The 15,433-nt window shown below is 38.1% G+C and overlaps 1 protein-coding gene across 7 annotated transcripts in view; it reads right to left on the bottom strand.

Annotated features, from left to right (window-relative positions):
• LOC129824058 (disks large-associated protein 1-like) overlaps positions 1-15,433 on the bottom strand; it is a 127,552-nt gene that overhangs the window by 66,817 nt on the left and 45,302 nt on the right. For all 7 annotated transcript variants that reach the window (XM_055883351.1, XM_055883345.1, XM_055883346.1 and 4 more), the window contains one exon: positions 11,066-11,146. The gene's annotated coding sequence lies outside the window, so the exon portion shown is untranslated. The remainder of the gene's footprint in view (positions 1-11,065; positions 11,147-15,433) is intronic.

Below are 15,433 nucleotides of genomic sequence, written 5' to 3'. Positions count from 1 at the left end.
CTCCAATGTATCGTTGATGTATAAAAACCTGTCTGATTTAGGATTAATAATATCCGACAATACCCTTTTAATTCTATGCGCTAAGCATTTTGCAAAAGTTTTTGTGAGAGGCCTCCAATTTTTTAAATAGACTGGATCTTTATATTTCCAATTTAAATCCTGTTTCAGTAATAATGAAATCAGACTAACGGTTTCTCTAGGGATCAGACCAAAATGCAGCAGGTTTTGAAAACATAATGATTTATTAAACGATGAAGACGCACACGAAAAAACACTTGGAAAGATTACAAAATAACAAAACGAACGTAGACAGACCTGAACTAGAGAACTTACATAATAACACGAAGAACGCACGAACAGGTACAGACTACAAACAAAACGCTACAGTCCCGTGTGGTACGAACAGACATACAGACACGGAAGACAACCACCCACAAACAAACAGTGTGAACAGCCTACCTTTATATGGTTCTCAATCAGAGGAAACGTCAAACACCTGTCCCTGATTGAGAACCATATAAGGCTAATTACCAATGACCTAAACATAGAAACACAAAACATAGAATGCCCACCCCAACTCACGCCCTGACCAACTAAACACATACAAAAATAACAGACAACAGGTCAGGAACGTGACACAGACGACCTTGGAGTGTCTGACATTCTACCATTTATAGATGAGTGGTTAAAACATGCTAATAACGGTCCTCTGAGTATATCAAAAAAAGGGTTTGGTATACCTCCACTTGTATACCATCCAGCCCTGGAGTTTTACCGGTCTTTAAATGCATCAAGAAGTTCCTCCTCTGTAATTTGGCCTTCACATGAGTCTTTCTGTACAGCTGTTAATTTTACACTATTAATTGAAAAAAATCTATACAATTAGCTTCGGTAAGTGGAGATGGAGGAGACTGAAACAAAAACATATGCTTAAAGTACTTTACTTTCTCTTTCAAATTATGGTTTGATGAATCATGGGTGACTCCAACATTTGTAACAAGTTTCAGTAAAATCTTTTTGGTAGCATTTCTATGTTGAAGATTCAAAAATAATTTGGTGCATTTGGTGCAAAGTTCGCTTTATTTTTATAATATATTGCACTTGATCTTTCTTGAAAAAGTTCCTCCATTTCTTTTTGTTTTTCCTCTAACTTATTCTGAGCCTCTATGGTACTGTTTTTATTGCTATCTATGTGTACTGTTAATCCTTCCATTTCCTTAGATGAGTACTGAATTGCATGGCCTCTAAAGGCACATTTAAGGACCAAAATATTGACAGCTGTTGCAAATAAATTGCAAAATAGTTGGGAAGAGATTTTCGATGTACTGATTCCATGGCACATGGTTTATGAACTGATACGCAAAACGACACTGGATTCAAAACTTAGAATTTAAATTATTATACAAAATTATTGCAACCAATAGAATGTTATATATATGGGGGATACAATCATCCCAGCTCTGCAGATTTTGCTGCGAAGAGGCAGAGTCATTTGAACATTTCATTTTGTACTGTCCATATGTAGCTCGTTTTTGGTCACAGGTCCAGGAATGGCTGAAGAATTGCAACTTTTACCTAGAACTAATCCTGCAGATAGCAATACTGGGTGATTTGAAAAGTCACTGTCAAATCAATAATATAATTATTTTAGCAGAAATGTTTATCTTGAATTTACAATCTGTAGAAGCTATGAGAATAGAACGGTTCAGTACTTTTGTGAAGCATCACAGTACAGTTGAAAAATACATGACAAATAGAAATCCAAAATGGATGGTGTTAATAGATAGATGGGATCTGAAGGGTGGGACTAATAACAAGATAACCAATGTAAAACATACTGTTAAACTGTAAAATGTATATAGGTTCAGAAATTTTATGAAATAGCACAGTTACAAATAGAAATCAAACTGGATGGAAGGAAATAGATGAAGGACTAAAAACAAACAAAATATAACTCTTGTAAAATAGACCAACAGACATGTCACTAACAGAAATGGAATAATGTGTCCCTGAAAAAAGGGGGGGGGTGTCAAAATCAAAAGTATGGGAAACAGTGTTTAAACACCTTTACAATGAAGATCTGTGAAGTTATTTGGATTTTTACAAATTATCTTTGAAAGACAAGGTCCATATGGATGGATGGATGGATGGAGGTACAGTTGAAGTCGGAAGTTTACATACACATAAGTTGGAGTCATTAAAACTCATTTTTCAACCCGTCCACACATTTCTTTAACAAATCATAGTTTTGGCAAGTTGGTTAGGACATCTACTTGGTGCATGACACAAGTAAGTTTTCCAACAATTGTTTACAGACAGATTTTTTTACTTATAATTCACTGTATCACAATTCCAGTGGGTCAGAAGTTTACATACACTAAGTTGACTGTACCTTTAAACAGCTTGGAAAATTCCAGGAAAGGATGTCATGGCTTTAGAAGTTTCTGATAGGTTAATTGACATCATTTGAGTCAATTGGAGGAGCACCCGTGGATGTATTTCAAGACCTACCTTTAAACTCAGTGCCTCTTTGCTTGACATCATGGGAAAATCAAAAGAAATCAGCCAAGACCTCAGACAAAAATGTGTAGACCTCCACAAGTCTGGTTCATCCTTGGGAGCAATTTCCAAACGCCTGAAGGTACCACGTTCATCTGTACAAACAATAGTACGCAAGTATAAACACCATGGGACCACGCAGCCGTCATACCGCTCAGGAAGGAGACGCGTTCTGTCTCCTAGAGATGAACGTACTTTGGTACGAAAAGCGCAAATCAATCCCAGAACAACAGCAAAGGAGCTTGTGAAGATGCTGGAGGAAACAGGTACAAAAGTATCTACAGCCACAGTAAAACGAGTCCTATATCGACATAACATGAAAGGCCGCTCAGCAAGGAAGAAGCCACTGCTCCAAAACCGCCATTAAAAAAGCTCAACTGTGGTTTGCAACTGCACATGGGGACAAAGAACGTACTTTTTGGAGAAATGTCCTCTGGTCTGATGAAACAAAAATAGAACTGTTTGGCTATAATGACCATTGTTATGTTTGTAGGAAAAAGGGGGAGGCTTGCAAACTGAAGAACGCCACCATGTTGTGGGGGTGCTTTGCTGCAGGAGGGACTGGTGCACTTCACAAAATAGATGGCATCATGAGGCAGGAAGATTATGTGGATATATTGAAGCAACATCTCAAGACATCAGTCAGGAAGTTAAAACTTGGTCGCAAATGGGTCTTCCAAAGTTGTGGCAAAATGGCTTAAGAACAACAAAGAAAAGGTATTGGAGTTGCCATCACAAAGCCCTGACCTCAATACTATAGAAATTTGTGGGCAGAACTGAAAAAGCGTGTGCGAGCAAGGAGGCCTACAAACCTGACTCAGTTACACCAGCTCTATCAGGAGGAATGGGCCAAAATTCACCCAACTTATTGTGGGAAGTTTGTGGAAGGCTACCCAAAATGTTTGACCAAAGTTAAACTATTTGAAGGCAGTGCACAAAATACTAATTGAGTGTATGTAAACTTCTGACCCACTGGGAATGTGATGAAAGAAATAAAAGCTGAAATAAATTATTCTCTCTACTATTAATCTGACATTTCACATTCTTACAATAAAGTGGTGATCCTAACTGACCTAAGACAGGGAATTTTTACGAGGATGAAATGTCAGGAATTGTGAAAAACTGAGTTTAAATGTATTTGGCTAAGGTGTATGTATACTTCCGACTTCAACTGTATATATATATATATATATATATATATATATATATATATATATATATATATATATATATATATATACAGCCGATACCGATTAAATCGGACGATTTTTAAAAATGTATTTGTAATAATGACAATTACAACAATACTGAATGAACACTTATTTTAACTTAATATAATACATCAATAAAATCAATATAGCCTCAAATAAATAATGAAACATGTTCAATTTGGTTTAAATAATGCAAAAACAAAGTGTTGGAGAAGAAAGTAAAAGTGCAATATGTGCCATGTAAGAAAGCTAACGTATAAGTTCCTTGCTCAGAACATGAGAACATATGAAAGCTGGTGATTCCTTTTAACATGAGTTTTCAATATTCCCAGGTAAGACGTTTTAGGTTGTAGTTATTATAGGAATTATAGGACTATTTCTCTCTATACCATTTGTATTTCATTAACCTTTGACCATTGGATGTTCTTATAGGCACTTTAGTATTGCCAGTGTAACAGTATAGCTTCCGTCCCTCTCCTCGCCCCTACCTGGGCTCGAACCAGGAACACAACGACAACAGCCACCCTCGAAGCATCGTTACCCATGCAGAGCAAGGGGAACAACCACTCCATAGCCATTTCACATCGGTTACACGAGCCTAATCTCGGGAGTTGATAAGCTTGAAGTCATAAACAACGCAATGCTTGAGGCACAACGAAGAGCTGCTGGCAAAACGTACGAAAGTGCTGTTTGAATGAATGCTTACAAGCTTGCTGCTGCCTACCACCGCTCAGTCAGACTGCTCTATCAAATCATAGACTTAGTTATAACATAGTTATAACATAATAACAGGTCATTAATATGGTCGAATCCGGAAACTATCATCTCGAAACTATCATCAAAGAAATGGAGGAACTTATTCAAGAAAGATCCAGTGTAATATATTACAAAAATAAAGCGAACTGGATGGAATATGGGGAAAAAATGCACCAAATTCTTTTTCAATCTTCAATATAGAAATGCTACCAAAAAAAACGTATTAAAACTTGTTACAAATGATGGAGTCACGCATGATTCACCAAATGATATTTTGAAAGAGGAAGTAAAGTACTTTAAGAATATATTTTCGTTTCAGGCTCCTCCATCTCCACTAACTGAAACTAATTGTATGGATTTTTTCCCTAATAATAATGTAAAATTAACATCTGTACAGAAAGACTCATGTGAAGGCCTAATTACAGAGGAGGAACTACTTGATGCAATTGGGGCCTTTAAGGATGGGAAAACCCCAGGACTGGATGGCATACCAGTGGAAGTATACAAACATTTTTTTGATATACTCAAAGGACCATTATTAGCTTGTTTTAACCACTCCTATATAAATGATAGATTATCAGACACGCAACAAGAAGGTGTGATATCATTATTACTGAAACAGGACCCAAGTGGTATATATAAAGATCCAGTCCATTTAAAAAATTGGAGACCTCTTACACTTCAGTGTTGTGATGCAAAAATCCTAGCAAAATGCTTGGCGCATAGAATAAAAAAAGTTTTGTCAGATATTATTCATCCTAATCAGACAGGTTTTTTACATGGACGATACATTGGAGATAATATAAGGCAAGTACTGGAAACAATGGAACACTATGAAATATCGGGGACACCAGGCCTGGTTTTCATAGCTGATTTTGAAAAGGCTTTTGATAAAGTATGACTGGAGTTTATATATAAATGCCTAGAATATTTCAATTTTGGGGAATCTCTTATAAAATGGGTAAAAATTATGTATAGTAACCCTAGGTGTAAAATAGTAAATAATGGCTACATCTCAGAAAGTTTTAAACTATCTAGAGGAGTAAAACAAGGTTGTCCACTATCGGCATATCTATTTATTATTGCCATCGAAATGTTAGCTGTTAAAATTAGATCAAACATTAATATTAAGGGATTAGAAATCCAGGGCCTAAAAACTAAGGTGTCATTGTACGCTGATGATTCATGTTTTCTTTTAAAACCACAACTAGAATCTCTCCACGGCCTCTTAGAGGATCTAGATACATTTGCTATCCTCTCTGGATTAAAACCAAATTATGATAAATGTACCATATTACGTATTGGATCACTAAAAAATACACATTTTACATTGCCATGTAGTTTACCAATTAAATGGTCTGACGGTGATGTGGACATACTCGGTATACAAATCCCAAAAGAAAGAAATGATCTCACTCCAATAAATTTTTATAGAAAGTTAGCAAAAATAGATAAGATCTTGCTACCATGGAAAGGAAAATACCTGTCTATTTATGGGAAAATCACCCTGATTAACTCTTTAATCATATCACAGTTTACCTATTTGCTTATGGTTTTGCCTACACCTAGTGACCTGCTTTTTAAATTATATGAACAAAAAATATTCAATTTTATTTGGAACGGCAAGCCAGATAAAATTAAAAGGGCCTATTTATATAACGAATATGAATTCGGAGGGCAGAAATTATTAAATATTAAAGCATTAGACCTCTCACTAAAGGCATCAGTCATACAAAAGTTATACTTAAATCCAAACTGGTTCTCTAGTAGATTGGTACGAATGTCTCATCCTATGTTTAAGAAGGGCCTTTTCCCCTTTATTCAGATTACACCTGCTCACTTTCGGTTGCTTGAAAAGGAAATAATCTCCAAAATATCTTTATTTTTTAAACAAGCCTTAGAAAGTTGGTTGCAATTTCCGTTTAATCCACCTGAAAGGACGGAACAAATAGTACAACAAATCTTGTGGTTAAATTCAAATATAGTAATTGATAAAAAAAACTGTATTTATCGAAGAAATGTTTAAAAAATGTATAATTTTTGTGAATGATATCATAAATAGGACTGGTGGAGTAATGTCACACATGCAGCTAACACAGACATATGGAAATGTCTGCTCTACCCAAAATTACAACCAATTAATTGCAGCATTACCACAAAAATGGAAGAGGCAGGTGGAAGGGAATAAAAGTAAGGAACTTGTATGTCGGCCTTATATTAAAGAACATAAATGGTTAAAGAAAAGTGTGATAAATAAAAACATATACCAATTTCATTTAAGGACCAAAAAAACTTACAGCTGTGCCATATAAATTGCAAAATATTTGGGAAGAGATTTTCGATGTACCCATTCCATGGCACATGTTTTATGAATTGATACGCAAAACAACGCCGGATTCAAAACTTCGAATTTTTCAATTTAAATTATTGTACAAAATTCTTGCAACTAATAGAATGTTATATATATGGGGGATACAATCTTCCCAGCTCTGTAGATTCTGCTGTGAGGAGGCAGAGTCATTAGACCATTTATTTTGGTATTGTCCGCATGTAGCTCGTTTTTGGTCACAGGTCCAGGAAAGGTTGAAGAATTGCAACATTTGCGTAGAACTAACGCTACAGATAGCAATACTGGGACATCTGAAAAGCCATAGTCAATCAATCAATAATATAATAATTATTTTAGCAAAAATGTTTATTTTTAATTTACAATCCGTGGAAGCTATGAGAATAGGAAGATTCAAATCTTTTGTGAAGCATCACAGCACAGTTGAAAAATATATGTCAAATAAAAATCCGAAATGGATGATGTTGGAAGATAGATGGGAAAGGTTGAGTGGAGCTGAAGGGTGGGACTAATAACAAGATAAACAATGTAGGGCATACGGGATCTGTGAAATGTGTATAGGTGCGGAGCTATTGTGAAATAGCACAGTTACAAGTGGAAATCAAACTGGATGGACAACAGAAATAGAGGAAGGACTAAGAACAAACAAGAGAGAACTATTATAAAGTAGACTGTGTCTGTAAAATGTGTATAAGATGTATAAATTGAAGGTAAAAACAGAAATGTTTATCAGTTTACTCCAATTGGGGGATCGGTGGTAGGGTTTGCGGGGAATAATAATAAAGGTATACTCTTTAAAAAAAGTATGTATGTCTATGTAGGTATGTGTATGTATATATGTGTATATGTATGCATACGTGAATGGATATATATATTTACCCCCAAAAATATGGGGGATTGGAAATGATGCAGACAATTACATTGGAAGCAACATTCTTTCCGCAATATTAAGCTGATCCACCCCCCCAAAGAAGAAAAAAAAAACAAAAAAAAAAAACTATCATCTCGAAAACAAGACGTTTATTCTTTCAGTGAAATACGGAACCGTTCTGTATTTTATCTAAGGGGTGGTATTAGTCTAAATATTCCTGTTACATTGCACAATCTTCAATGTTATGTCATAATTACGTAAAATTCGGGCAAATTAGGCGGCCCAAACTGTTGCATATACACTGACTCTGCGTGCAATGAATGCAAGAGAAGTGACACAATTTCACCTGGTTAATATTGCCTGCTAACCTGGATTTCTTTTAGCTAAATATGCAGGTTTAAAAATATATACTTCTGTGTATTGATTTTAAGAAAGGCATTGATGTTCATGATTAGGTACACATTGGAGCAACGATACGCACTGCATCGACTATATGCAACTCAGGACACGCTAGATAAACTAGTAATATCATCAACCATGTGTAGTTAACTAGTGATTATGATTGATTGATTTTTTTTTATAAGATAAGTTTAATGCTAGCTAGCAACTTACCTTGGCTTACAGCCTTCGCGTAACAGGCAGTCTCCTCGTTGAGTGCAATGAGAGGCAGGTGGTTAGAGCGTTGGACTAGTTAACTGTAAGGTTGCAAGATTGAATCCCCCGAGCTGACAAGGTGAAAATCTGTCGTTCTGCCCCTGAACGAGGCAGTTAACCCACCGTTCCTAGGCCGTCATTGAAAATAAGAATGTGTTCTTAACTGACTTGCCTAGTTAAATAAAGATTAAATAAAGGTGTACATTTTTTATTATTATTATTAAAAAAAAAATTGGGCCCAAATCGGTGTCCAAAAATACCGATTTCCGGTTGTTATGAAAACTTGAAATCGGCCCTAATTAAAATCGGCCATTCCGATTAATCGGTCGACCTCTAATACATGTATGTATGTATGTATGTATGTATGTATGTATGTATATATATATATACATTTACATATACATATATATAACTATATATGTATGTATATGTATACACAAACATATATACATATATATACACAAACATACATAACAGACACACACGTATGTATGTATATTTACCCAAAAAGTGGTAAATATATGGGGGATTGGAACTGATGCAGACAATTACATTGATTGAAGCAACAATATATCCGCAATATTAAAGCTGATCCACCCCTTAAAAAATAAAATAAAATAAAATATATATATAAATTAACTGTAGTCATTGTATCCTACCGTGCAAATAGGAGGCAATGCACACTCTAGAATGCCCTTCAAGCCATTCAGAAACGAGTCTTCAACAATGCCATGGTAAAATTACCATTACAAACTGGGTGGTTCGAGCCCTGAATGCTGATTGGCCAACAGCCATGGTATACCATGGGTATGACAAAACACTTATTTTTACTGCTCAAATTCTGTTGGTAACCAGTTTATAATAGCAATAAGGCACCTCGGGGTTTTGTGATATATGGCCAGTACACCACAGCGAAGGGCTGTGTCCAGGCAATCCGCGTTGCGTCGTGCGTAAGAACAGCCCTTAGCCGTGGTATATTGGCCATATACCACACTCCCTCGGGCCTTATTGCTTAAGTATGAAAGAGTGAGCTGATGTCAAGTGAGCAGCATCAGTTGTAAAGCAGACAGACACCCACAGTAACGTATTATGCTTGTCATCAACTCGTCAAACATATGTCTTGGGAATGCTTTCCTAGCTTCCATACAGTGAAGCTACAGTACTTGAGTACAGTTTTGTAATATGTTATAGACAGGGTTTTATTTTATGCTTCCACTCATCATCCTTCTACACCAAATTCTACTGTAAATACACTACTACCAGCCCAAAACCCTTAGATTTCTAACATGTATAATCCAATAATAATTGTTGTTCATGCTTCCTTCTCATCTCATCCACTATCTACTATACCATCAGATCTCTGCCCCTCCCAGAAATAACACCACTAAAAGACAAAAAAAATACACCATTTCTCTTAAGATTTAATGAGCAGCGTTTTCGCCTGGGGCGAATGGAGTACAGCTTCCAAGTGAGTGCCTTTTGCACTACGTCTCACCTTCTGGTGCACTAAGGAAAAAAAACATCACAGCTGAAAATGCTGGAAGCAAGATTTTTGTTTTTACTTAAAAAAATTTAACCACAGACCCAAAAGCGTTTGATGGAATATCTTAGGCAGAATTCTGACACAAATGTGTACTGTTAACTTGGCACAACCAATCAAATTACAAGGGTCAGCTGTGAAAACACATGGGGTATAGCCAATGCAGGGCCACATAAAAATGAAGGTTGTGTGCGCAGCTGTTAAAAGAGGCAGTGAATATTATGAGACAGTGTGAAAGCCCTCTGATGTTCACTTATGGGTCCCCTCCACTGTAGTCTTCAAACTGAATTGAGAATGCTGCCCTGCTGTGGTTCTGATCAGATGGCTTACTCCCTTTCTCTCTTCCTGGCTCCTCTCCACCCACTCCTCTCCTCACCAGCTCAGTGTGTCATAGCTAAAAGTTACTTTACTCCATCCCGGGACATCATGATCTTCATTACAGCTACAATTTGTTGTTTAGCTGCAGGCTTTCCCTTCAAAACATACCATCATACTTGGTATTCTCATGGCACTGGTTGTGGTGATATAAAGAACTAAGAAGACTATCATCAAGACACGTGCAGTCTGAGGTTAACTGGCCTCTCTCCCTGCTACCAGACCCTGTCTGTGTCCCAAATGGCACCCTATTCTCTATTTACTACACTGCTTTTGACCAGGCTGTACCAGGCTGCTGCAGAGCCTCTGTGTGTCACTTTGCTCCTGTTGTCTGCCTGTTGTCTCTCACTTCCCCGTGTTACACTGGGCCAAACTGACAGCTCTGACTACCAGGTCAGTCATCTGCCTGTCGCTTTGGCCTCATCTTTCTGTGACCAGCATTTTGAAGTGTAACTTTATACCTCCAGCAACCACTGGAAAGTCTGTTCTGATTTCTGCCTCAGGCCTTTATAGGTCCCTGTCATGATCCTTTATCACCCCTCTTCCCCTCTAAATATAAGAATTGCGGTACGTATCTGTGATTGAGTGGGTGTGTGGCTGAGGGTTTGTTTGGCTGAATGGCTTCATGTGAAGATAAATGTGTTTAGTCTGGTCTGACCTAGCCAGTGGCCACAGACAATATAATGTACACATGTATGCATTTCAATTAACCCAAAACAAACTCTTGATTAACCATTAATAATCCTACTCACCCTCTTCAATTCCCCTTCGTAGATTGTTGTCTGGAAGGCATCGGAATCCCTGTGCGTTAGCCTTCACACCGATATAGTCCACTGGAAAAAACAAAAGCAAACAAACAGAAAGGGTAATTTCATTAGGATGTATTAGAGATGTCTCATGAAACAATACACTGTCTATTTTTACATTTTAAAAAGTTAATTCAATAGAATTTTCAGTTCAGACGACAGTTGTGCAATCAGAAATCCTGAAGTGATAGTTAGACGCACTGACACTTGAATGCCTTCATGCTAATTTGGCCAGCTACAGTACAGTGGTGCAGAGATACCACAGCTAAATTATGAAATAGCTTCTTCAGCCGTACTCCACAGCCCTTTGTTCTGAAGAAGGAGCCATGAGTACAATTTGAGATAAGCCCCAGCTTTGCCCAAGGTCTAAAAAGAACATTTCCCTGATTACACATCGCCAGTCCCCCTAGCCCTAGGATGTAACACAGCATAAGCTGTTCCGGCAACATTGTTATTCACACAGACAAGCATCATTGGCTTTGATCATTAGATGTTATCTTTGATGAGACTCCATAACATAAACTTGTAAACTGCCAACAAAAAGAGGATATAATGACTTTGAACGCAGTGTTGATTTCCCAGATGAGCTGAATTTATGGTGTGTGCTGTGATTCTTTCTATTCCCAATCTCCCACAATGGCCCCAAACGTTCGTAACAATCAAAATCACTACACACACACACAAACACACCCACGCAAACACACACCTCTCTCTCATCCTAATAGGTTAGTAATAAGTTCAGGTAGTCAGTCGATTGCAGCACATGGAGGTTGCCTGGTTATGCAGTGCAAAACAGTGCACACAAAAACTGTTTAGGCTGTTTATTTCAGTACACTGCAACCATAACCTAACACTTCCAACCCACCCTCTCCTGTCCTCCTGCCCATATCTATTCCCCAACACTTCGTTCATTCAATTCATACCTAATGTAAAATCATGTTTGACAAGGTGGGAAGTAGACTCCCCATCTCCCTCTTTTCACGAACATGTAGAGAGTTATCTGGCTGTTAGAATTCATATTGAGCTTAGGCTAATTCAATTGTCAGCGATTTGCAGCGCTTATTGTAGCAAAGGTCATCATTAACATTAACATTAAGGATGGAACACGACTGGAACCACAACAAAATCCTCTGTCTAGGCCTACCTGGACTCACCTGCCACTGTCTAGACTGCCTCATTCATTTCTGTTGTTATCACGTTATGTTACAAACAAGTGTGTCAATAGCATGGTACCCTCAGATTAATAATCAACACGCTTGGCTCTAGATTACACCTATCTATACATACTTTACATTGTTTGTGAGATCAGACATAATATCATTATAATCCGAGTGTTCATTTTTAGTTGTTGCTTTCATTTCAGAGCATCTAATTTGTTAATGTTTCAACTGTAGCAAATTACTTATTTCAATTCCACAAAAAATTAACACCTATCAAAAGAAATGTAGCATTCTTCTCTTTCTTGTGATGTAATTGTTGATTCTTATAGACGCATTAAGACAATGTATTCCATTGAGCCCATTTCAGCCATTACCGGGGTGTGTTCGACAGGTAATTACAAACATTTCATAACGTTAATGGGGGAAAAAAACGACAGGCACAAAAAAGCGTATGAAAGAGTCACAGGAGTAAAATGAAAATCAATCAATCCTGCGAGATTTAAGTGACAAGGGGATGTTGCACCACTCAAACAGGAAATAGACGGCTAAAAAAGACAAGATGCTCAGGTGGACGTTGCACGCGCATTGCTCCTTATTATTATGCCTCTCCCCCAGCCTCAGCGCTCTATGACTGATGGGGATCATTTATGAGCCTATATCTATTACTTAATGTGATGAGGCAGCTTCCTCTCTCTCTCTCCCTCCCCCTGCTGCAGCGTCAAACCCAGTCGCCGGGACGCCGGAATAAGCTGGGGAATATTAAACCAGTGGCACAATGAGAAGATACAGCAGAGGAGCAGCGAGGAGCAGAGTAGAGCAGAACAGCCAGGGCCCTTGATGTATGGCACTGCCTAAGGGGCTAGGGGAACAAATAACTGCGGGTGGATAATGCAATATGTTCAAATTTGAAGGGACACGGATTGAATTTCTGTGCTACTCTGGCATAGGAATTAATGGAGGACGTTGATGTAAGGTGAAGAGATTGGGGTTTTGTTTTAAAGCAAACTTCCACTAGACTTTGCAGGTGGTAGTAATAGAAGCTCTTGTTGTGTGCCATGTCAGAACAGGGAAAGGGAAGTGACGCTCCACTTGTTCTCTGCCCTCCTGGTTTAAGTTGTTGCAATTTAACCATCTCGTAACATTTATCCTCTTCCATATGCTTTTGCTGTGTGTTACGTGACAATCTGAGTGAATGTGACATCACATAAAGGCCTCGGTTGGTGGGAAGTATATGAAATTAAACCTCCTTTGACCACGGCGGTTTATAGAACGGCTTAGCAACGGCCTCAGGAAAGCATAAGGTGGGTACTATTCAAAGTTAATTAAAATGTAATTTTAGATTATTAGCTGGCAAGGAGAGAGGAGGCAGAGAGAGAGAGCAATGCGGCAGGCAAAGCAGTTTAAAAGCAGAAAGGAACTGTACGGAACCATATAGCAGCTGCCAGGGATCATTGTGCTGAAAGGAGGTTTGTTCCACCTCAAAAAGCACAAGAAGAGGATTTCAACTCCCACCATCTCAGATTGTTCTGAAATAATTTCTGTAGTTATTAACAGATACGATTAGTATTCCTGAAACATTATTTAGTTGAAATATAATTTGATCTCTGAAAATTTCACCTAATTGTTTGCACCCAAATTGACCATTTTAATTTCTAGGATTCAGATGTTTCAAGAATGCCAATAGTATCTGTTTCGAACTACAGAAACAATTTCAGAACAACCTGAGATAGTTGGTGTCATGGCTTGAAATGGAACTATTCAGATCTCTCTCTCTCTCTCTCTCTCTCTCTCTCTCTCTCTCTCTCTCTCTCTCTCTCTCTCTCTCTCTCTCTCTCTCTCTCTCTCTCTCTCTCTCTCTCTTCTCTCTCTCTCTCCTCTCTCTCTCTCTCTCTCTCTCTCTCTCTCTCTCTCTCTCTCTCTCTCTCTCTCTCTCTCTCTCTCTCTCTCTCTCTCTCTCCTCTCTCTCTCTCTCTCTCTCTCTCTCTCTCTCTCTCTCTCTCTCTCTCTCTCTCTCTCTCTCTCTCTCTCTCTCTCTCTCTCTCCTCTCTCTCTCTCTCTCTCTCTCTCTCTCTCTCTCTCTCTCTCTCTCTCTCTCTCTCTCTCTCTCTCTCTCTCTCTCGGGCAGTACATTATCATCTGCACAAGTGATTTGTGGCACTGTTGTTTCACAAACTAATTTGTTTGTCAAAATTAATTTGTCACTCTTGACTGGCAATCATCTTTTGGAACGGAACGCTAAAAGTCAAAGTTGTTGACTTGAAATTGGCTTATTAAAATCCAACCACTGACAAACACACACTAGGAATGAGTTTGCACGTCAAAAGCACATCTGTCGGCCTACAATATGCTAGGACCGGGACAATACCAGTATCGCAAAATATTTTACATGGCAATTTTTTTTACACGCAGCAAACTAAACTCTGGTCCTTTAAAAACCTGCTGTATGTAAAATAGTGTGCTATTACTCTTATAACTCTTGAACCAGTAGCCTATAGCCCATTGGCTGTCCCAGAAGTAGCAATATACACAGTGTAAAAAACATTAGGAACACCTTCTTAAGATTGAGTTGCACCCCATTTTGCCATAAGAACAGCCTCAATTCGTCGGAGCAGGGACTACTAGGTGTCGAAAGTATTCCACAGGAATGCTGGCCAATGTTGACGCCAATGCTTCCCACAGTTGTGTCAAGTTGGCTGGATGTCCTTTGGGTGGTGGACCATTCTTGATACACATGGGAAACTGTTGAGCATGAAAAATCCAGCAGCGTTGCAGTTCTTGACATACTCAAACCGGTGCCCCTGGCACCTACTACCATACCCCATTCAAAAGGCACTTAAATCTTTTGTCTTGCCCAGTCACCCTCTGAATGGCACACATACACAATCCATGTCTGAATTGTCCCAAAGCTTAAAAACCCTTCTTTACCATGTCTCATTCCCTGTATCTACACTGATTCAAGTGCATTTAACAGGTGACATCAGTAAGGGATCACAGCTTTCACCTGGTCAGTTTGTCATGGAAAGAGCAGGTTTTCCTAATGTTTTGTACACCCAGTATATATATATATATATATATATATATTAGAGGAAAAAAGCACCTTGCTCTTGATTGCTGGATATAAAATAGGAAGTTTGAATGGAGAGAGCTTCTTTGG

This window comes from Salvelinus fontinalis, chromosome 26 (assembly GCF_029448725.1).
Source record: "Salvelinus fontinalis isolate EN_2023a chromosome 26, ASM2944872v1, whole genome shotgun sequence".
NCBI classification, from domain to species: Eukaryota; Metazoa; Chordata; class Actinopteri; order Salmoniformes; family Salmonidae; genus Salvelinus; species Salvelinus fontinalis.
Note: the sequence above shows the minus strand (reverse complement) of the source record. Positions and strands in the feature narration are given on the sequence as shown.